Genomic DNA, 24,234 nt, shown 5'->3' with positions numbered 1-24,234 from the left:
CACTGTGTATTTAGTTCAAGCATTGGCCAAGAATAATATTTGGATAATTGCTTTTATGAAGCCCTCTATTTCCTTTGCGTTATCATTTATGATTTTTGATTTAGGTATGGACATGATGTAACACACAACTGAGGATTTGTTTAAAATAAAGTTCTTGCCTTTTTTTGTAACCTGGGAAGAGTCTGCATTTTTCTATTTTGATTGGGGTTTCTATTTATTTAAATACATGTTCACAAATGTTTTGTTGCATGTTCAAAAGAGCAGAACATCGGGGGCAGGAAGTGAGGAATGGATGACCGATAAAGTCCAATCAGCCACTAACACATGAGAAGAGGCTGGTACATTTTGGAATGCTTAGAAGAGTGTGATGAGACATTCAGATAGTAGTATTTACTAAGTCCTTTCCATTGTAGCCCAAGATTTCTCTGCTTGTCTAGGGATCTTTCTTGTAATAAAATGCCGATACTCTATCCTATTAGCTCATTCCAGGAGTAGAATATTTTTTTCCTCTCCATAGTTCTTTTCTGCCATGGCTTGTCACATCTGGCAGGTATGCTGTGCTCCCCATCATCTCTTTAAGGCCTGATGGTTAAAATGATGCTAACATCATAGTCAAACAGAACGTTCTAGACCAGCACTGCCCAATATAAATTTGTGAAATGATGGAAATTTCTACTCTGTGTTGCTCAATATGGGAACAACTAGCTACATGTGGCTATTGAGCTCTTAAAGTGTGGCTAGTATAACTGATGGACTGAATTTCTCACTTTATTTAATCTTAATTAATTTAAATAGTCATATATGGTTAGTTGCTACTGTCTTATACAGCACCGTTTTAGACTTTCAGTCAATCATTTCTTGTTGGGTTCTTTCAAAGGACACTGATCCTCTGCTTATAGGTCATAAGATATTGCTTTTTAGTCACACATTTCACTATGATTTTTGGCATCTTCTCTCTACATGTGGTCCCATTAGCTCAGTAGGCTAATGTTCTTCCTCCAGTACTTTAATGCTATTCACCTTATTCCAGTGAGCACTTGGTCTGAACATTGTGAAGCAACATGGAATTTCCTGGATGATTGTTTTCCAAATACAATTGTGGCACCCTTTAATGATAGCAGAGCAGATGCCAATTTTAGAATGAAAATATGTTTATTTCAACCTATAGGTTTCCATCTGCAGTATAAATAGGCAGTTGAAAATGATTATCCTTGAGTAAAGAAACAGATCCTCCTCTGTTTTCTGTTTGGTGAGCTAAAAATGTTTTAAGACACCTCCCAGAGATAGAGGAAGAGTGTTGTTTGAGAGCTCTTAGCATATGCTTGGGTGTGAAAGAAGTAGGAATCTGTGTGGAAAACAAGGGCTGTTGTATTTATGCTGTGATATAAGATTAGAAGAACGATAGTGTATCAGTGGGGCTGATCTATTTCAGTTCTTTGATGTTTCCAAACACCCACAAATGGAAAGATTATTAATTCACTTGTCAGAAGTTGGGGGTGGGGAATACAACTTCCTCTGGGCATATAGAGTCATCCCTCAGAATGACTGATGTATGTCAGTTTGATTCTGTTGCTTTCTACTTAATGAAGAAAATATACCGATGATTTGATGGTTCACATAGCTGTGTGATGGATGTGACCTTAATCTAGATGTACTTTGTGAGAGGACAGCACCAATATATTCTCTTAGATTTAAGAGCCTTTTGGTGAACTGCAGGCCCTTTTGGCCTGTGTATGAGAAAGTGTGTGTGTGTGTGCGTGCGGAGGCATGCACGCGCACGCGCACACTAATGCGCACGTTGGTAGGGATAATGGGTGCCAATGTATGAACTGGATTTAAAAATTTGGAGAATACCCTGGACAGACTGAAGTTATTTAGTCTGGGAAAAGAAAAGCTGAAAAATTCAGAATTTATAATTTTTAAATCTCAGATATTTAAAGGATTAAAAAAATGAGGGATAACAGCTGCGCTCTCTAGCCTCTGAGGACAGAGACAAAGGACTATATTTAAAATTGAGGGTGCAGGAAGTTAGAAAAGGACCAGAAAGAACATGGTTTCTCCTTTACCTCTCCCTTTTTTTTTTTTTTTTTTTTTGAGAGGGGGGGTGCGCACGGGGGGGGGGGGAGCTGAGGAGGCGGGTTGGGGCAAAGGGAGAGGGAGAGAGAGAACCCCAAGCAGGCTCCATGCCCGGAGAGGAGCCCCAATCGGGGCTTGATGCTGGGCTTGATCTCATGACCCCGAGATCATGACCTGAGCTGCAATCAAGAGTCAGTCAGTTCACTGACTGAACCACCCAAGAGACCCTGCCTTTTTTTTTTCTAAGACTGTTCCTTCTGCAGGGAATACTTGTCCCACCACCTACTTTCACTGAATGTTCCTGTTCACCCATTAAAAACCAGCTTGGGTGTCCACTTACACAGGAACCCGTACTAAACTCTTCTCCAGGCTGGCTTAGTGACCTTGCACTGAGCCTTCATAAAAGTCAGTGTTAAGAGCTGCATGGAGATGAGATACTTCTCAATCAGTATGTGGCTCCTTGATGGTAGGAACGGGGCCTTACACACGGCAGCCGTATGTGACATTTATTGTCAGTCTTCCATCTGGGAACGGTCTTATAGACTCAGAGTGTATGAAAACTAAAAACATCCTGTGAAGACATGAAGTCAAGTCCTTTATGATGTGGTTGAAGAACCCCAATAATCTAAAATCAATACAGTGGGTTTCTTGGAAAATGGTATGATCATTCATCTTGGAGGATTGGAATATTTAAGAAATGGTATTTAGATTGGTTTTACTTTCTTTATATTTTGCCAAGTGTGTTTTTTTGTTTGTTGTTTTAGTGGGTTTTTTGTTTATTTATTGCTGCTGCTACCATAACAAAATATTATAGACTCGATGGCTCAGATAACAAAAATGTATTTTCTCACAGTTCTGAGAGGCTAGATGTCCAAGATCAAGGTATCAACAGGTTTGATTTTTTCCAAAGGCCTCTGTCCTTGGTTTGCAGGTGGCCCCCTTGTTGTGTATTTTTGCATCACATGGTCCTTCCTCAATGCACATGGGTGAATCCCTGATGTCTCTCTGTGGGTCTAAATTTTCTCGTCTTATGAGGACACTAGTCAGATTAGATGAGGGCAGACCCCAATGGCCTCATTTTAACTTAATCACCTCTTGAAAGGCCCTATCTCAAAATACAGTCACATTCTGACCTGGGGGAACACAATTCAGCCTATAATACTAAGTGTTTTCAAACTTCTAGGTACCCTTATGGTTAGAGGGGCTGTATAATTTATTGCACAAAAAGGGATACCTTAGAGAAGGAAAAGGGGCAGGATAGCTGATTGAATGGCGAGCCAGACAATGGGTGTAAACTGGATCTGTCCTGAGCAAACCAAGACGTGTGGATACCTCATTTAAGACAATAAACGGCCATTGAGCTCCTGTTCCAGGGCCTGGAAGCCTGGAGATAATAACCTGCCTCGGCTCTTGAGAAGGGCTGTTGAAGCTACATCTCCAACAAAAAGATGAAAATTTATGTCAATAATAATGGGAAACTAGTATTTTAAAAAAAACCAATGCCTTTGGTCCATTCCTGACCACCTGGATTAAAATCTCCAATGCAGGAGCCTAGCCATGAAGATTTTTTTTATTTTCCATACCCAGGGGATTCTAATGCGTGTTCAGGGCTGAAAACAACTTAGAGACTTGAGCATAAAATGATGAGAATCAGATATTTGGAGGGGAAATTAGGAAGGGAGGAAAAGGGCAGTATGAGGTTCTCCCAACAGAGCCGCCCTTGTTTATGTTGTATGTGAAGTTAGTGATGAAAAGTTATAGATGGAAGACTAACAACAATTCTCAAGTCTTCTGGAGTGGAAGCAGTGGCCATGGTCATGAGAGGGCCTGACTGAGGGTAAATCCTGGAGTCAACAGAGGAGAAGGAGCCCAGGATGGAGGTCAGAATAGAGCTGGTTAGCAGAAGATAGTTGCAAAGTGGTATCATAAAGTTAAGGGGGGCAGAATCTCCAGGAAGAAGATCTGCTATTCCTTCAATTCAATTTATAAAATAGCTAAATAAAAGCTAGATAAAAGCCTCGAGAAACTCCATTAGATTTGGTGAGTGAGTGGGCTGTGAGAAAGTAGAAAGAGTGAGCACAGACTATCCTTTGCCTGAGCTAATTCCAGATCTCCTGCAGCTTCGATGGAAGCAATTAAAATTCGAGCAGACAAAGGGTAAATCGTCAGTCCTGTCTCAGCTAGGGCTCTGATATTCGGGCAGGCATGGCTAGCCAGCTCTGTCACCACTCAAAGCCTATGTTCATTTAGATTATTGCACACCAGCTAGATCGACCTGGTGGAACCAAACCCAAATGAGTAGTTGTGGCTAAAATGTACTCAGCTTTGAGCCTTGAGGGCTGTAGGCAAGGTCAGTGCATAAATCTGGAGATCTCTGAGGGACACGGATGCCAAGTATCAGTGCATTACTGTTGTGAATCAGATCCATTATTCACCCAGGCCAGTGTTCTAAGTCTCTGACAACCGTGGCAGATGGAGTCGTGTAGAATGGACCGGTTCTCTCTGGCTCCAAAGACCATGGATGCTCTCTCAAACATCTTTATTTAACTTAATAAATAAAGTATCTATTCTCTATAATTACACTCCAAATCCCAAGTTCCCAACCCCTTCCTTGAAAGTCCCAATCTCCAAAACCAACAAGCAATAGAAAGTCATTCAATCCAATTCAGTGCTTTCTTGAACTTTACGGGTGCGCAAGGGCCTGGACCAGATGTTAAAGGACATATAGACAGGTGTGGTGCACTTTCTACCCTCACGGGACCTGCAGCCTACCTGAGCAAAATGCGACAACTTCATGAGACAGAGTTTGAACTGTGCCTTACTCAAGGCTCAAAGTATTCTGAGATCCAAGGAGGGAGACATCACATCCAGTGTGTGTGTGTGTGTGTGTGTGTGTGTGTGTGTGTGTTTGGGTCGGGGGTGTGGAGCAGAAAAACTTCACCAAGATGACACTGTAATGGGTCTCCTGGAAGAAGAGAGAAGTAGGTAGGGACCAATATAAATGTTCTCCTCTGGCAGAGAAGCTTGAGGATATATGTGGAGGACTGGGGGATTTTGTTTTTGCCTGGATTTCACAGAGAAGTAGTGGGAGGTGGGTTTGGGAAATGAGCAAACTGTATTATACACCAAACAGAGAGCGCCACAGTGAATCAGGTAGACTATGTGAAGGGCCCCTCCCTTTCAACAATACTCCTTAATGTCATCATTTTAAGCACTTCCAGGTCCCCAGGCATCAGCCACACTGTTTCTGTCTGACGATGCAGAGATCCCATTTCAGGATCAGCTTTGATTTGGAAAACACATTTCAATCTCAAACAGTAAGGGATTGGAGCAAATATCGAGGGTGATGGTTGGGGATTTGGCAGCATGGCCCCATTAACATTAGTGGGGGTTAGTCTGCTAAATCCCAGACACAGAACAGAATCCTTATGTTTATTCACCAACAGTGACCTTTCTGCTGTAAATTGATACAATATTTCAGAATCACTTAGAACTGGTTAAGCTTTGTAGCATCTCCCTCTCCTAAAAGGGAAATCTTTCTGAAAATTGCTGCCGTGCGCACTGAAATATCTGTATTTTTGGGCAACTCTGGCCAGTAGTAACATATGGGCACCTAAATATAGATTTGGTGAATGTTGATACCTCCGAGACATTTGATCTAGGGAACTTTACCTGTTATACCTGTCTCCAGGTAGCTGCCAAGTTTTTTGCAAATGATTATTTTTTTAAAAAAATTCTCCCTTTTTTCATAATTTTCTTCATTCTTCCCTCCATATTTTTATTTTCCAATGACAATAAGAGAAAAAATCACTGAAGGCTTTTCATGTGAAATCTGAATGGTCTAAAGATTTCTATTCATGATCTTAATAATAGCAAATATGTGTTAATTATATCCCCTCTTACTCCTTACAACAGCCCTGGAAGGAGAATGCTAAGTATGATCACACCCATTTTTCAGTTAAGGGAACCAAATGTAGGTGTTAAATCAACTTGCCTAGGTTATACAGCCAGTCCATGGTGTACCTAGATTCCAGCCCAGGCAGTGTGATATTGAAGTCACGTTTTAATAGTTTATGACGCTACATCCAAGAAAGCTCTGCTAGATGAGGTCTCAGGAAACCTGACTCATTGGTCTGATGGTTTTAATTTTTTATTTAAATTCAATTTAGTTAACATGTAGTGTATTATTAATTTGTGGGTAGAATTCTTTTTTAAAGATTTTATTTATTTATTTGACAGAGACACAGTGAGAGAGGGAACACAAGCAGGGGGGGTGGGAGAGGGAGAAGCAGACTCCCTGCCAAGCAGGGAGCCCGATGCGGGGCTCGATCCCAGGACTCTGGGATCATGACCCGAGCCGAAGGCAGACGCTTAATGACTGAGCCACTCAGGCACCCCTAATTTGTGGGTAGAATTTAGTGATTCATCAGTTGCATATCACACCCAGTACTCACTACATCACGTGCCCTCCTTAATGCCCATCACCCAGTTACCCCATCTCTCCCACCTCCCCTACAGCAACCTTCAGTTTGTTTCCTAGAGTTAAGAGTCTCTTATGGCAAACCCATGGTTAGTTTTAACACAGATGGGACAGAACCCAATTCTCTGACTTGAAGTCTGGTGCACTTTCCAGTCTTCATGGCTTCTTGACTCATCCAATGTTAAGCCCTAGATTGTCAGGAAAGAAATCTAGAAATAGTAGAGAAATGACAGTATTCTCAAAAAGTGGTTTCTAATACTTCTAAAGAGGTCGGAAGGAAATGTGGCAGGCCAATCTTTAGGGGAGGATGTTGGTCTCGATCTCTTGGGAACTGAGATTTCTTCAGTGCAATTAGAACAGAGTGCTCTCACTCGGACTGCAGACCAAGTAGAAGCTGAAGTGAACATTCTGGAGTGGCAGCCAGACCTGCAGGTGATCCTCCTCTTAGCTGTTTTCCTTGATTTCAGAGATGAGGAAATACAAGGCAGCAATTTTTCTTTTTAAAAAACCTAGCATTTATTTCCCCCAATTACAGAAGTAATACCTATTCAGAGAAAAGAAGAGCACAATGAAAAAAATTCTGTCATTCGAAGAATGATCATTAACCATGTCTGTTCTTTGGAGTATACCTGTGTAGGACTTCTACTCCGTAAGTACAAAAAAGTGTACACATGGGACCATAGATGTGTGTTTGCTAGACACAACAGTGTCCATATTGTTTGGTGGCCTTTCTCCATTTAGATATAGATGGTTAATATTTTCCACATCAACAAATAAGTTTGCAACACGTTTTTGATTAGTGGGATAAATATTCTATGATGCAGTGGTGTCACAATTTACTTGAACAGTTCCGTAGGCTTGGATATTTGGGTTGTTTCCAGTTGTCACTGTTATATATGAAAGTAGGGTAAACGTCACTACACACTTATCAGACTGTTTCTACAGGATAGCGGGATTACAGAGTAGGCACCTATAATTTGTTGCTACATTTTACCAAATCTTCAAAAAGTCAGCTTGTGAATGTTAGTAGCTGTTAGTAGTTAATAAGAATGTTCAAGAAGCAGATAATTTCTGAGATTCTAGAAAAACTGGTTTATAAGATAAGAATACACAGTAAGTCTCCTCAAATTTGCTTTTAGGGGAGAAGGTGGAGGGAAAAGTATTTTGGGGTTCATTTTTGTATTTTACTAAAAACAATCTGTGTGTGTAATGGGAGCTAACTTTCTATTTTTTTTTTTAAGATTTTTATTTATTTATTTGACAGAGAGACAGCCAGAGGGGAAACACAAGCAGGGGGAGTGGGAGAGGGAGAAGCAGGCTTCCTGCCAGCAGGGAGCCTGATGTGGGACTCGATCCCAGGACCCTGGGATCATGACCTGAGCCGAAGGCAGACGCTTAACGACTGAGCCACCCAGGCGCCCGGGAGCTAACTTTCTAAATATAAGGTCTCAGCACAGAGACTCCAAGTGGCTATGACTCCTGAATTTGAGAAAAAAATCTTAGTCCAAGGATTGAGGGTGAGCATGATGCACGACCAAGTTAAGGATGCATCCTGGAGTATCCATAAAATGATGGCAAAGTTGTGAGTGAGAAAACTAATGGATATATTAAACTCTGAAGACCTGCTCATGCATTGGGTCATGAACCAGCCTCGGCTATAGGACTCATATAACTGGAACCACAATGAGTGATCAATACCCAGCTGGCCCATCACAAGGAAAAGACGGAGCCCTAACTCCTGGTCACATAGGTGGCCTTAGCCACAAAGCTTTCCTATGCTGATGCCAGGTCTATGCCCAACTAGAACCCAAAGACAAGTGGCAGAGATGGAAATTTTATAAGGGAACGATTGTAAAAACTTACACATTATACATTGGGGGGTTAAAAACCAGGCTTGGAAGGGCACATAAGATAGCCAGTCCTTATTAGAAGGATCAAAAATTTCCAAAGGAACCCTTTTTCTATCAAGTTACTCTGCAATTTATTTAAATGAAGGTACATTTGATAAAAATAGCAGTTTCCTTCTCTGTGCCTGGGTGCTAATGAGCTCGACAGGCATTTATTCCTCGCTTTGATATATTTGTTCCCCTTACCGCACCTCTCTCTGGCGGTCTTAGGGTCCTCAGGTGTTGAAATGGGGGTGGCTAGTACTTAAAAAGACTTTCCTAGGTGAGAAAGTGCAATGACGTAGTGACTCCTTTTTTAAGGAATGAGGGGAGAAGGGAGGTGAGTGGTGGGCAGAAAAAGTAATGTTTTAAGAAAATTGGAAGTCGAGCTCTAACTTAACTTGTCTGCATACTTTGTGGGGATAGATTTCACATCTAGCATATGTGCTTGGGGGCTCTTTGGAGTCAAAGAATTAAATGAGGAAAACAGGAGAATGACAGGTAGCTGGAGTGTAGTTACAAGCATAGGCTTTACAATCAAACTGACCTATAAAAATAATAGGGACCCATAATACAGTGTCCCATGATCATCTCTGATTAATGCACTGGATGCATTCATTCTACAAGCATTTACTAAGCCTCCATGTGGGTCAGACACTGAACTACCTTCTTGACTCTTCCATTTTCTAGCAATGTGGTCTAGGCAATTATGTAACCTCCCAAAACCTCAAGTTTCCAGATCCGTAAAATGGGAATGATAAAACCATCTATCTCATTGGGTTGTTGGAAGTTTTAAGTTTGATCATGTCTGTAAAAAGAGTTCTTCACATTGCCTGATACCTACTAAGTGCTTTAAAAAATGTTGTTGATTTATTGTAATGATTATCGCTATTAAGACTTCAGGTATTGAATATGGCCATTGGTACGCTGAGTTCACAGCCTTTTCTGCAAGAAGACTGAAAAAGAAGAAAAGAACATAGGAATCTAGGTCTGTGTAAGGGACATCAGCTTTTTCCCATCCCCCAGTTTGTCTCAGGCCTCTGCAATGACTCCCAGGGTCAATTTAATGGAAGAAGCAGGTACGTGTAGTGAACTCATGGTCTAATCCAGCTCTGACACCAGAGAAGGTGGACCAGGCTGCCAGAACATCAGATTCCTTGCTGAAGGAAGAGTGGCTAGGAAAGAAATCCTTTTTTATTTACCTAGAATTTGGCTCTACTGCAATCTCTACTTCCATTTGTGTAGACCTTCATAGTGTCCAACAAGATGTTATCCACATTCTCAGATGATCCTCCCTCAGAAACCTTATAAGACAGAATAGAAAATAACCCCATCCTACAGATGAGAAAATGAGGTTTAGAGACACATATTCTTTAGACAACCAGGTTAAGAGTCAGAGTTGAAACCAAACCCTACTCTAAACCCAAACTTCTAGTTACTAGAATGTTCTGGAACTCCTAAGACTGCCCCCTTTACAGTTCATGTGAATATCTGCTCTTCAGAGGGCTTTTCTGGGCAGAGGGAAACTTATTTTAACCTTGGCCAGATAAAAGCATGATTAAAAAAACAAAAGTTTTGGAGACATTGCAAAGCATGTATAACAAATTCTAAAACCAAAGAGAAATTTGAAAAATACTATTATTATTATCTCTCACCCTGACCTGACTCTTGATAAAGATCAAGAGGAACTGACAGCCATTTTAGTTTATTTGTGGACTCCTTAGGCATCACTTATGGACTCATTTATTGAATTAACAGATGTGAAGTTCTTATGGACAGTGTCTGGTACATAGTATGTCCTCAGTGAACTCATGTATTGTTGAGTGAAAAATAATTTTATTTATCAAATGCTTCTTAAGGGTTTTCTGTGTAATAATGCATTTGGTAACCACAACAGCTCTATAGGCCCATTTTATTTTTTATTATTTTATTATTTTATTTTATTTTTTTATATATAGAAAGAGTGTGTGCACATGACGGGGAGAGGGTGCAGAGGGAGAGAGAGAATCTTAAGCAGGCTCCACACCCAGCAGGAGCCTGCTACAGGGCTCAATCTCACGACCCTGAGGTCATGACCTGAGCCAAAATCAGGAGTCAGTTGCTTAACCGACTGAGCCACCCAGGAGCCCCCCTATAGTCCCATTTGAGAGAAGAGGAAGCGGAAACCCAAAAAGGTTATAAAGTACTAAGTGTGCTATAAACTTATTTTTGGCTATATGTATTTGCATGCAGAAATGTCTGCAAGGAATATACCCATCTCTGAGTGGTAAAGAAATTGGATGATTTTAAATTTAACTTATGGATTTTCCACAAATACAATATAATTTATAATACTTATTGCAATGTATTTACTTCTGTAATCTTACAAGAATGTTTAATTACTGCATTTAGAGGAAAGTAAGGAGTTTAGCACTGGTTTTCTGTGACTTTACCTTGTCAATTGTTTATTCATGGAAGTTTTCTCAGTCAGATTAAATACACCATCAGTTTCCAGGCCCTGAATGCTACAAGTCTCTACCCTACTAAATGCAGTGTCCTTGTAAGAAAGGTATTTTCAGACCAGTTTATAGACGGAAAAACTGAGGTGAGTGGCTAGCTTGCCCAAGGCTACAAGGAGAGAGTTGGTGTATCTAATCTAATTTTGTCTTCCCCAAAATCTTGTAATAGGCTTAAGAAAGCAGAAGGAGGTGGAAGGACAGAGGTAAGAGCTCAAGTCACTGACCATTAGAGAGAGGAAGACTCTTGATTGAATCTATCCTCCCTATGGATGATTCTAGAATCCTTAAGCAGGATTGGGTACAATGGGGAGGCAGTGGGTAGCTGTGAAGGTAGACCCTCCACTAAGATTGGTCAGGTAACATTGGGAGATCACTGGGATATTGGGGAGGATAGATTTGTAAGACATACCCAACAAGTAATTGAGAAATTCCAATGCTATCTCTGCCCTTGTCAGACTTGGTCGCAAATAACTGTGGGCAAAATTTCTCATAGGCCAGCTAGCCTTCCTGCTTTCCTTCCTTCCTTGTTTCTTTCCTTTTTTCTTCCTGTTCCTGCTTTTATTGGATTTCTATCATTTCTCTTGAGGAGGGGTGGGTTGGGCAAACACTTTGTAAGCTCTTTCACTCCAAGGATGAACTTTTAAAATTACTACTCCTTTAAAAATGTTTTTTAGGAAAATTAGGGGCTGCTGTGTAGCTCAGTCGGCTAGGCGTCCAACTCTTGGTTTCCACTCAGGTCACGATCTCGGGGTCGTGAGATGGAGCCCCACGTCGGGCTCTGCGCTCAGCAGGGAGTCTGCTTGAGATTCTCTCTCTCCCTATCCTTCTGCCCTTTGTCCCCCCGCACCCCCCTCCCCACGCAGCTGCGTGTTTCCTCTCTCAAATAAATAAATAAATCTTTAAAAAAGTTTTAGGAAAATTAAAATTTTTGGCACAAAGGAAGAAATTACTAATAATAGACTTTCAGGTGTCAGTGAAGGAGATATTTTTAAGCAGGGTCTTACTAGCTCATTCAAACTACACCAGAGAGAGTATTATGAATCATTCAGCTGTCTTAGATTCACGGGCTCCTGGGGTTGGCAGCAGCATTGTGTACAATTAGTCCAGCCTCTAATTGGGTGTTTGAATTCCCTATATAGCCTCCTTCGCCAGTGGTTGCCTACATCCAGCTAGTGAGAAGCTGGTTCCCTTCAAGAGAGTCCACTCTAACTTCTGGACCTCTGATTGCTTAAAAGTTCTCCCTCATGTTGATCTGAAATCTCCTGCCAGAACCTGAGGCACCTTTCAGACAAGAGCCCAATAGAAAAGGTGTTTTTGTCGTCTGGTTTCTTCCCACTCAAGCTCACCCACTGGGCTTGCTGTCTGGGGTGGAGTTATGGCCATTGGCTTTCTTCTAGAGGAAAACGTTACTGCTGTGATGCCTGATACAATGTTCCCAGTAGGAAAGAAATCGTTTTGAAATTCAAGGGTTTTGGAATTGAAAAAGACAGGGCATGGAGAAGTGTGTCAGAATGTCAGAGGATGTACATAGTAGATCCAATGATTCTCTCTTTGCCAGGAATAAAAATTTCATTCCAAAAAATAGAAGTAAAATTCTAGTAGCAAGAGCATTATTTACCCTACACACACGCAATGATCATTGTACCAGGTTCATGTTTGGAAAAACAGGCAAATTTGTTTGTTCATTCAGATCAAACTGGTATCAAATAACCACAAATTCATATGTTGCCTTTTCTGTTTTGGTTGCTAGGCACACGGGATTCAGGGAAGCTTGCTAAATATGTTTGACACATTTTTGCATGTGAATCATAAATATTAGTGGATTCCTTTCAGGAGTGACTGTCATTCAGAAATAGAGCTTGAACCAAGCTTTCCTCTAGGGGAAAAACACCTGGATTTCAGGCTGAAAGAAGGCCTGACGGGGCGCAGGAGCAGGTCCCCAGCTATGCGGTAAAAGAGTAGTGAAAATGGCAGTCCTTTATGACTGTCTGCCATTTTGCAGTTAACAAACTGCCTCCCCATTCACAATCTCATTTTACCCTCACAACTCCCCGGTGAGATAGGTATTAGGGCTGGCAGCTTCCACCGTCCCAGGAATGAAGTCGTGGGCCACTAAGAGCCATAATGAGAGGGGAAACCCTTGGGACGAGAGTCTCCCGACATGACTCTAGCTCATGTTGGCAGCGCTGAGGCTGTGCTTGTCCAGTGTGAGATAGCACACTCCACCACCCTGCTGAATCCAGACATTTCATTTCTTATCTTGGTTTGCTCAGTACCGAGCCAGTGGCGCTTGCATAAATGTCCTTCTGGCATGAGGGAGGGCGGGGGAGAGGGAGAGAAGGGAAACAGCAGCGGTCAGCAGAGTGTCAGGCTGGGGACCTGCCATCTCGCTGAACAGAGCTCCGGCCAACTCCAGCAGTGTCCTGGGTGCAGCTCTGATTACGGCTGATGGGATTGTCCCCAGGCTCGGGATTACATCTTGCCCTTAAAGAGAACAGGGAGAGAGCATCCCTTAGCTGTTACCAAGGTGTCACTTGTAAATCATTAACCAGGAGCAGAGACAGGAACCAGAGAGAGGTGAAAATAAATGAACCCTGACACAGAGGCCTCCCCGTGTCACATCTCAGATGGTTAGCATCTGAGCATTAATTACCTGGTTATCACAAACATGCAATATGTTGGGGGTGGGGCTGCATTTTGAACTTGGTTTAACTCTGTAGAGTCTTCCAACATTTAGTATTTTCCACAGGGGCTGGAAAAGCCCCCTCTGTCTCTTGGGTGATCCAATGGACCCCCCTGCCTCCAACGGGAGTGTGGACGGCTAGGCTTTCCTCGGCCGCTCTTTTTGATCTCCTGTCTCTTCTTTCTCTGCAGTTCTCCGTGGTGGATCACTGCATAGCCACCGTGTAGGCCCCACTCCAAAGACTCAAAGCCTACAGAGTGTTCCTTTTTTCTCTGAGGGTCTGCCACTTAAAAGGGCATCAGAAATAAGACTGGTGAATGGGAAGAATGGTTGAAGCTGGTTGATCAGTACATAGGAAATCATTATTCTACTCTATGTGTAGAAAGTGTCCATAATAAAACATTTTTGAAAAGACAATGCATCAAGAAGAGTGGATTTGACTGAAGCACAAAATGGAAGTCTTGATTCATTCAGGCTCTGGAGTCAGGCTGGCCCGAGAGCAAATCCCAGCTTGGCAACTTTCCAGCAGGAACTGACCATTTCACTTAACATCTTGAGTCCTCCTTATCTGTAAAATCAGACAAAAATTAGTTACCTCGTCAGGTTCCTGATAGCACTGAGTGAGATAAAGTTTTCTTAAGTGACGAAAGTCATCTTTACTAAGTTTAAGAAAAAAAGAGGGGAATGTAGTATAAGGATCTAAGGGTATTTCAAAATTCAAAGACGGAACTACTGCTGATTCTCAAGAGTGACTTGGAATCAGGGACTCCAAGGGCATAAAGGACCATACTTGGGTTCATGTCTCTGGGCCTCTCTGCATGATTGGTCTACCGTTCCCTTTGCCTCAGACCAGCTCTCTCTATTGCCAGTCTGCATGAATGAAAATTTGGCTATCAACAGCAGCTCCCAGGTTTACCTTCTCTCAATTCAATCACACAACCAGGTTGAGTTTGGATCTCCTGGTCTGGATTCCAAGTTTTCTGGAGCACATCTTTTGTCTAGCTTGAATAAGAAAGAGGTCTACTCTCCTCAGCCAGGAGCTGAGGTCACTCTGTGTTAACACGGAGGCTCCATGTGGCCATGTCAGTGGAGTTGGCAAGGAGAAGTTCCCAAAGGAAAGGAGAGCAGTCTCCAAAAAGTGATCAGGGTGAGGTGGTGGTGGCGCAGACAGACAAAATGATGAGTCAAGATACAAAATATTTAGAACATAGTAGTCTGTCGTTAAGTATTGGCTCCTACTCATTTGAGTTGACTCATCTTCGTGCCCTCCTGGGCAAAAGCCTTAGGTTAGCCTAACCCGGTAAGAAGAGGAAGACATCAATTACAACTCTTCCTTCATTCCTTCGTTCCAGCGTGCCTCCTCTGTGCAGGGCAAAAGGAAACAGCAGGAGCAGAGACAAAAACCCCTGCCTCATGGCACCGATGATGGAGCGATACAGTAACAAAGGCCAAAATACATAAGGCCTCAGAGAAAGTGGAATTGGAAGTGTGGGGGGTTATAGTCCTAAACAGGCCAGCCAACAAGAGAGCGTCCTTTGAACAGGGACTTGCAGAAGACGAAGGAGTGAGTCATGTGGCTCTCTGGGAGAAGAGTATTCGGAGGGAATAGCTGGCACCGAAGGCCTGAGTCAGAGGGAACTGCAAGAGGGCCACCGCAGCTGGAGTAGAGTGAAAAAAAGGAAGGGCATGAGGCGTAGAAAACCAGTGGACCTTTACCCAGATCTTTAGGAGTTTTCTACCCAAGGAAGAGGAGGAGAGGTGTGATAAAGACTAACGCTGGTGGCCAGAGCACCTGTCTCATTCATTCTTTAGTGATCTCTAAATAAACCATTTCTGATGGGAGACAGCCTGGTATAAGTCAGTTTCTCACATCGTAAGAGTAATAGGAAATTACAGAGAGGGTTGCAAACCGAAGGCCTAGCTGCATGGAAATGTCAGGACACCCCTCACCTCCACAGGGCTGTTCTTTACCAAGCACCTGCAATAGGTGCTAGGGGGACATCCACGGGTGCCCTGAAGGTTGAATGACCCTTTGCACACGGCCGGGCCACTGTAAGAAAGAAAACTAATCACCACTTCTAAGAGATGCCAGCACACAATTTTTTCAGTGCCCTTAATTCTGTCTTTGAGTCAAGAGATGATGAGGTCGTGCCAGAGGAAAAAGCCCCTGTTAAGTGACCGTGTCCCACAGCCCTTTCTGCAGTGGTCACAGTGGAGAACTTTGAGCAAGGACATTAGTTACTAAAGGGTCAGGAGAAAAGAGTAAGAGAGAGCCAGAGAGAAGCCCTTCCCTGTTCCCAGAAAATCAGCACCTATGCAAAGCCCACACTAACGTGCTGCTCTTCCCCGGAAGCCACGATCCGTTTAGTACCAGAACAGAGTGTACTTTCATGCCACACGCGGCTTGTTCTAAGCCTTGGGCAACCGCACGTAGGAAAGAACGCATGGTCATTGGGGGAGGGATCCCAGAAGTTAAGCACCTGTCAAACATCTGGGCAGAATGAAAGAGGGAAATATAATTTAGACAGAGGAAATGAATTACAAAGGAGAAGCATGAAAATCCAATCCTCCTGTAGCAGGTGGTCCAGAGAAAAAGGGGAGAGTGGGCAGAATAAGCTTCTTAACTTACCTAGATTAGTAACAATATTCTCCCCCTTTAATAACTGCTTCTGATGATCAGAGCAGGGAACTTCTTCCTGTTTGGAATGGGTGGTGTCTCAAAGAGGAGCCGTGTCTAAGAGGTAATTTGCATCTCTCTTTAAACTTGTGACAAAATGTGTAAACATGGGGCGCTTGGGTGGCTCAGTCGGTTGAGCATCCAACTCTTGATTTTGGCTCAGGTCCTGGTCTCAGGGTCATGAGATGGAGCCCCGTGTTGTGCCCCACGCTGGACATGCAGCCTGCTTAAGATTCTTCTCTCTCTCTCTGCCCCTCCCCCACCTCTCTCTCCCTCTCAAAAAAAACAAAAACCCAGCAACAAAAAGTATAAACCTACACAAAAATATCAGTTACATGGAGGAATGAAATGAGGCAAGGCAGAGGAAGTAGGACGTTTTCCCACATTTTTCTCACTTGTACACTTCGGTACATTGACCCAACATGTGAATTTGGTTTTCTAATCATGATATGAATTCTGATAACTATAATTTCTCCTGGGCATCTTTGACACCAACAGCAGAGAACTGGGGGGTAAAATATGCCAAATCACACTATATCACAGAGCACATCGTTATTAAAATGCGGGTCTATCTATCTACTTATTCATATCTAAATCTATCTATCTACCTACCTATCTATCTATTATCCATCTATCATCTATCAATCATCTATCTATCTAATAAACAGTACAGATATATGGCACAAAATTCAAAGGTTATATATTCTTTTCCCCACTCCATCTCTAGTCACGTTCCCCAGAGAAAAGAGACGTCATATGCATCCTTTGTTTAATGGTAACATATGCACCATTTCCACATTGCCTTTTTCCTTAACAAAATAACACTGACATGGCTCCTTATCAGTACTGTGTCTATTTTTTTCAAAGGCTGCATAGTATTCCATTGCGTGTTTGTTCCATAATCTATGTAACCACTCTCCTCGTGATGAATATTTTGCTTGCTTCCAAGCTTTTGTCACTGCAAACAATACTCTACTTCTGGATGTCAGGCATTAGTCAAGACAGCTGATTTAGAAATTGCTCAATTTGTTGATGGATAATGCTTGAACTAAAAATGTGGAATGACAGTCATGTGTTTCAGCTCGATGTGATGGGGAGTAATAAAGCACTATCTTTTTCTACCACCAGTTACCATAAAGTAAATAAACAGTGTCAGGAAGGAAGAAGGGAAATACTCTTGATTATTTTTTTAATCAATTTCAATCTTTTATTCACCTGGACAGGGCAAGAATATGATAGATAGAGCTTTTTTTATTCCAATGATGCCTTTATTTAAGCTTAAGTCTAGACAGCAATTGCAAGCATGGAGAGGTGATACAACATGCTGGATTGTGCTATTTCAACTTAGTTATGCTGGTAACATGTTTCAGAATTAGAGCTGGTCAAGGAAGAAACTTGGAGGTGAGATTTGCAAGGTGGAAGCAAGGCAGTAGATGTAATCATGAAGATTTTCTGGTCATATATGGTGAGGGACAGAGGCAGAGGTATCTGGTGGGTTCCAGCTTGTCCTTGCTGTCCTCTGCTCTGCTCCTGGGTCACCTTCACAACCTTCAGCCCTGCAGACCAACAGAGGCATCGAGCCCTCCAGGGGTTTGGCTGTATATAGCTGCACAGGGCATAGCCACCCTTGGGTCTTTCCATGCGTTCCTCCTTTGTGTCCCTCCTTTAGCAGTTAGACGTGCTTGGCTTCTCAGATTTCCCTGGAAGGTCTCACATGTCCATCCATGTCTCTGCTTCAGCTGGACTGGCTGGTGATTCTTTCTTGGATCCTCTGGCTCCTCCTTGTAGACCTCTGTCAGCTCTTCCCACACTAGTGTAGGGTCTCATTCCTACAAGAAATCCCTTATTCTTAGCATAGTGATCTTGGCTCTGCTTTCCTGCCTGGCCCCTGACTGCTACATACAGGAAATGCTCACTTGGTGGTACCCTTCCTGAAATACCTTACCCATTTCCAGGCTCTGTGTTGTGAGAGGCAGATGAGAAACTTGAGGGTACCAAGGAGATGATTGCTCCTTGCCCACTTCTAATTAGGCAGCACAGAAGGAGAAGCTTAAGCTTTCATTAGGAGATGTGAATTAAATGTCCAGGGCATGATTTTGGAGGTCTTCAGAAAAAGTGTAAGTTCTCAGTTTGAGATGGCTTAATTGCAGTCCTGCTTCAAGTCAAAGGGATGAATAAATGGCCCCGAGAGTCCTTTCTAGTACTAATGTCATACCATAGCTACATAAGACTCAAGAAATGCCACATTAAGTCAGTTCATCGGTTCCAGCCCATCATTCTTTTTCTCCCAGCGGCCCCCAGAGATGTTTGTGTGAGGATATAGCTGTACTCCAGCGTATCACCTAAATGTGAAGGATGCCTTCCAGCAGGCTTTCCCAAACCCTATTAACATCCTTTCCTTTGCCTCCTACTTAATGCCGTTAGTTATTATTTCATTGCAGCTGTTGGAGGACAACCTTGTTTCCCTATAGAATGTCGCTTGTCAAAATTTAAAGTCCTGAAGTTAGATGTTTTCTAAATGACTTTGCTGGTCTAAATACGTGGGCTAAACTTGCCTGCAGACCTCTTCTAAACAATGTCATTTTTCTTTTATGTGAGACCTACTGCTGGGATACCAAATTCTTCTCTTTTTCTTATTGTGGTAAAATATATATAAGAGGACAGTGGCCATTTTAACAATTTTTAATTGTACGATTTAATGGCATTGATTACATTCACAATGTAATGTGAATTACATTGAATTACATGTGAATCACATGCACAACGTGGTGCAACCATCATGACTACCTAGTTTCAAAACTTTTTCATCCCTCAAAACAGAAACTCTGCAACCATTAAGCAATACGTCCCATTCCTCCCTCTCCCCCAAGCCCTGGTAACTTCAAATCCACTTTCTATCTCTATGAATTTGCCTTTTCTAGATACTTCATATAAGTGGAATAATACAATACCTGCCTTCTTGTGTCTGGTTTATTTCACTTTGCATAATGTTCATCTTAAGATCCCAGCCTTTTTCTGTTCAGAATGAATATAAGATACCCCTCTCCTCCAGTTTGGGAATCTCTTTATGACTTCATTTTATCTTGGTTTCTTAACTGTCATCCTAGGAAGAGGAAAGAGAACCAAATATATAGGGCCTTCCTTATTCAAATGTGATGCTTTAAAAACATAAAGTGATGAGGAAATACAATCAACATAAAGTTACTCTTTTACAAGCCTCAATAGTCTTAAACACAAGCATTATTCAGATGAAATATCAATGAAATATTTTTCTATCTTTGTGTTGAAACCTGAAGTCATAGAGCTACTGATATAAACATTATTTCAAGGCTGCTAAGCCCCTGAGTATCTAGTAATGGTGGACAAGTATTTAAACATATCCTAGTCCTTCAATATATGGGAGAGATAACATGTTTGTGCATCTCTAATGCATGATTAATCCTTTTTGACATTTCTCTTCAGTGCTGAGGAAGATGGTTGAATTTGCTTGTGGCTGTATTGACAATAACTTCTCTCTTCCTCTTTCATTCCTGAAGGGAAATGTCATAGCAAGAGCCCACCGTTAAATAAAACATGTACATCACAGGTTTTTTTTTTAATTTTTGAAAAACAAAAGAGGCTGACCTCAGAGTCAGAAGGAATTTATACTGAACAAAGAAACAGTGAGACCTAAATATAGAATCTTATTTGTTTTAACATTTGCTATTTTTCCTGTGGCAAGAAAACTGTTCCAGAGTATAAAACAACAGGAAAATAGTTACTTCCCACCTAGGTAAGCGGATTGTAAAATGATCTACTTGTAAAAATATCAGCACTGCAACAGACATAGTTTATAGTTTGGTTTATTTAATCACTTATTCATCCATCCAGCTAATAAAAGTTACCGCCGAGTGTCTACTTTGTACAAGGTACTGTGGTAGGCTTTGTCTGGTCTGTCCAATATGGTAGCCAATAGACAGGTTGGACTTTGTGATATCAATTCAATAAAATAAAAAAAAAATCACTTCCTTTGTTGCTCTAGCCATATCTCAAGTACTCAACACTCACATGTAGACAATGGCTAGCATACTGGACAGCACAGATGGTAGATCATTTCCATCACTGCAGAAAGTTCTTTTTTTTTTTTTAATTTTATTTATTTATTTGAGAGAGAGTGAGAGAGAGAGAGAGTGCACGAGCAGGGGGGGAGGGGCAGAGGGAGAGGGAGAAGCAAATTCCCCGCTGAGCAGGGAGCCCAATGCAGGACTCGATCCCAGGACCCCAGGATCCTGACCTGAGCCAAAAGCAGAGGCTTAACCGACAAAGCCACCCAGGCGCCCATCTGCAGAAAGTTCTCATGGGCAGCCCTGGTACAGAGTATAAGAAATGATAATACAAAGTTTTTTCCTTAAAAGAGTTTGCAATCTAGTTGCATATTTATAAAGAAAAGAAGTATAATTTTTGTTTCATTTTGCAATACATGATAGCAATAAAATAATAGGAGTTGTCCTTTTGGGGGCATGTATTATGGGCCAGGTCCTGCTAAATTCTGTACACATGTGGCGGAACTGAAGTAATATATGCCCTTTCTCTGTGCTTATTGGCTTTTCCCTCGTTCTCATCTTCCAGGAGTGTGTGGGAGAGTATGGGCCCTTGCCAGATCTGACTCTATTGTTATGCAGATTTACAAAAATGGGGAAATAGACACAGGACTGGAATGGGGAAAGGAGAGGGTGGAAGGTAATCCAGCAAGATCCTGTGGTCTCACTGCCAGAGGATGAATACCATGAAAAGAAAGGTTCTGAGCAGCTATGGACTATAAGGGAAGTCATAGGAAAAGAAAGGGAATTGTCAAGGGTTTGTTGTAGACTATATATACATCCTCCTTCCAGATATAGAGAAATATGAGTAAAAAAGCAGAGTAATTTTGAGGTGGATATTTTTTAATTAGACTGTGTTCTTAGATCATCACACTGAGAGAAGACAATGTGAGTCACAGATAAAGTCATACTACCATTATTCTCATTAATTTCACCTTTACTACTACTCTGCAAGGTAAGCCATTCTTTTTTTTTTTTTTTTTTTTTTTTTTAATGTGCAGTCAGAGAGTCGGAGAAGTTAATACCTGCCCAGGGTCGTATGACCAGTATGATAGTGTCAGATTTGAACCTAGCGATATATGACTCCAGTGGTCATGCTTCAGTTGTTCTGAGTTACTGCCTCAGTACAAGGAGGATCAGATAGTATGAAGTGCTAAGAAAGTCATATGGATGGTAATAAAGGCTATGAAGTCTAAAGAAACAGAGATTATAGTGAGCTGCAGTGGCGACTACATGCTTCATGAGCAGAGTGAAATATAAACTGGCATTGGAGGACTGGTAGGATTTGATGGAGAATGGGGAGAGGTGGACAAAGGAATAAACAAAGAGAGCATGAACAGAGGGCACTGGCTATAACAAGGGCTTGGTGGTCTTCTGATAATGGCATTCTAGAAGCTGGATCAAATTAGGGGCAAAACGACTAAACAAACACCATTTGATGAAATTGCTGCTGGAGGATATTTAAAGATTTAAAGATGATGGTTGAAGTAATATTTAAATTTCAGCCTATTTGCAAATTGCTCAGTCCTCGCTGACAGTCTCTCTCAGGAGATAGTAAATAGCAGAGCTGGCTCCAAATCATCTTTCTATGAGATTCTATTTTATGTGTCAACTTGACGGGGCTAAGGGTGCCCAGATATTTGGTTAAAAATGACCCCGTGTGTCTGTGAGGGTGTTTCTGAATGAGATTAACACTGGAGTCGTAGATAGAGTAAACCATATTGTCCTCTCCATTGTGGGTGGACTTTATCCAATCCCTTGGAGGCAAATAGAACAAAAATATGGACTAAGGGAGAATTTGTGCTTTCTCTGCCTGTCTGTTTCAGACTCAGACTTGGACTGGAACCATACCACCCTCCCGTATCTCCAGCTTGCTGACTCTGGATCTTCTCAGCCTCCATAATCATATGAACCAATACCTTTTAATAAATCTCATGTGCACACACACACGCGTGTGTGTGTGTGTGTGTATCCTATTGATTCTCTTCCTTTGGAGAACTCTAATACATATGGCCTCTGTGGACTGATCATAAAGAAACAGTGAATCAGAAAGTTCAACTTTATCCTCAGCTTCTCAGGGTGTGAATTCAGAGCTAGCAGAGGTACCTCTGCCTGCTCTGATCTCTAGGTCTAGTCTGGAACTAGAGGAATTCCTACACGGTCTGGATGGACAAGAAGATCCAGAGGCCAAGCATCAGGCCTTTGTGGCCTTCCTATGGCCAAAGACTAGTCTTCTCAGACTTCTAAGAGAAACTGTATTGAAATGGCATGACTTCCCATAACAGATAAAATCAGAAAGGGAATAAAAGACCATCTAAGAGATGCAAGGAAGTTTTGTGACCAGCCTTGTGCTGGGAATGTTCTGTTCATGATTCTACCTGGTATCACTTTGAAAATAATCTTCAAGTAGGATCCAGTAATCTCAAAATAGCAAGATGATCAAGCTTCAGTTCTTTAGCTAAGTAGGGCAACTTGTTCCATTGAATCAGACTCTGGGGTTAGCCCTGTCCCGGCCACAGTGCAGACTTCTTTGCCCGAGGTTTTTGTGCACAGTAACCTCTGCCACATGGAACAGTTAGACCAAGGGTTCTCAACCTGGAGAGATTTAAAACAAGCAAACAAACTTGGAGCTAGCACTCTGCCTCCGGATATTAAGACTTAACTCTCTGGATGGAAATGTAGCATGGATATATTTTCATGAGTCTAGTGAATCTAAAATGCAACCATTTTGAGTTGAGAAGCACTCATCTGAACCATTCCACAGCAATAAGCCACATGGGACCCAGACACTGCTGGATTAGCCCACAGAGTCTGAGGAAAATTAAATTCCTGCCGTGCTCTTTCACGTCATTTTGCCAGAATAAGCAGAACCCACATCGTCCCCGCACTCACTCTCCTTGTTTTATAATGACTAAGGAGCGTCTTTTAGGGGGCTGCTCTCTCCTCTCTTTCCCCCCATATTCCTCTGATCCTTATCGCTTTCTTCTGACTCTGGGCCTTTGTTATGCAGAGTAGAGTCCTGAGATCAGCCCCTGTGGCATTACCTGGATGATTGATAGAAATGCAGACTCCCAGGCCCACCTAATGAGTGAAATTCTGAATTGTGAGATCCTCAGGTGATTTTTATGCACTTTACAAGTTGTGAATCACTGCTCTATTCAACCTGTACCTGGATACCCCTGGGGTAAATGCCCTGACATTAGGATATGTACTATACAGAGGGGATGGTGCCCTCTGTTCCTTCTTTCAGCTCCTAAAAAATGAGGTCATTAGTTCCCTACTATAAAGCCCACTCTCTGATGTTAGTCATTAAGTGAAATTACATATAAAGTGTACTCAGAGTACACTATATATATAATGGAGAGAGAGAGACAAGAGACACACCAGCCAGTTGTCACTGCAGTTGGCCAGACAAATGATTGATGGGTGGGGAGAAGATGCACTGGAATGCCAAAGCTCAGCACTCAATTATGTACTCAATACACAACAGCTGAGGGTATGAGCTATTCAGATGCCATCCATATTTCTTGAATCTCTTGTTTTCTACTTGATTTGGCTTCGGCCTCTCTTAGCTTGTGTTGGGTGGGATCTCTTCCCAGTATGGCTTAGTGGCTTCAGGGCAGGCCCTGGCAGCTGGGTCTGAGCCATGCCTTAGGTATTTTGACTATTTCAGTACAACATGGCAAGGAACTGATTGATCCAAAATAAATCTCCTGAGCACACACTGCTCTTCATCTCCTCATCATTAGTTGAGAAAAGAGTCTCCTGGTATTGAGAGCAGAAGGCCGGAGAAATTTTAGTCAAGATGAGCATCCTCTACTCTCATACTCTCTGACCTTGACTGCTCCCATTTAA

This window comes from Phoca vitulina, unplaced genomic scaffold, assembly GCF_004348235.1.
Source record: "Phoca vitulina isolate PV1807 unplaced genomic scaffold, GSC_HSeal_1.0 scaffold20, whole genome shotgun sequence".
NCBI classification, from domain to species: domain Eukaryota; kingdom Metazoa; phylum Chordata; class Mammalia; order Carnivora; family Phocidae; genus Phoca; species Phoca vitulina.
The sequence above is the reverse complement of the archived record's forward strand: the minus strand, read 5'-3'. Positions refer to the sequence as shown.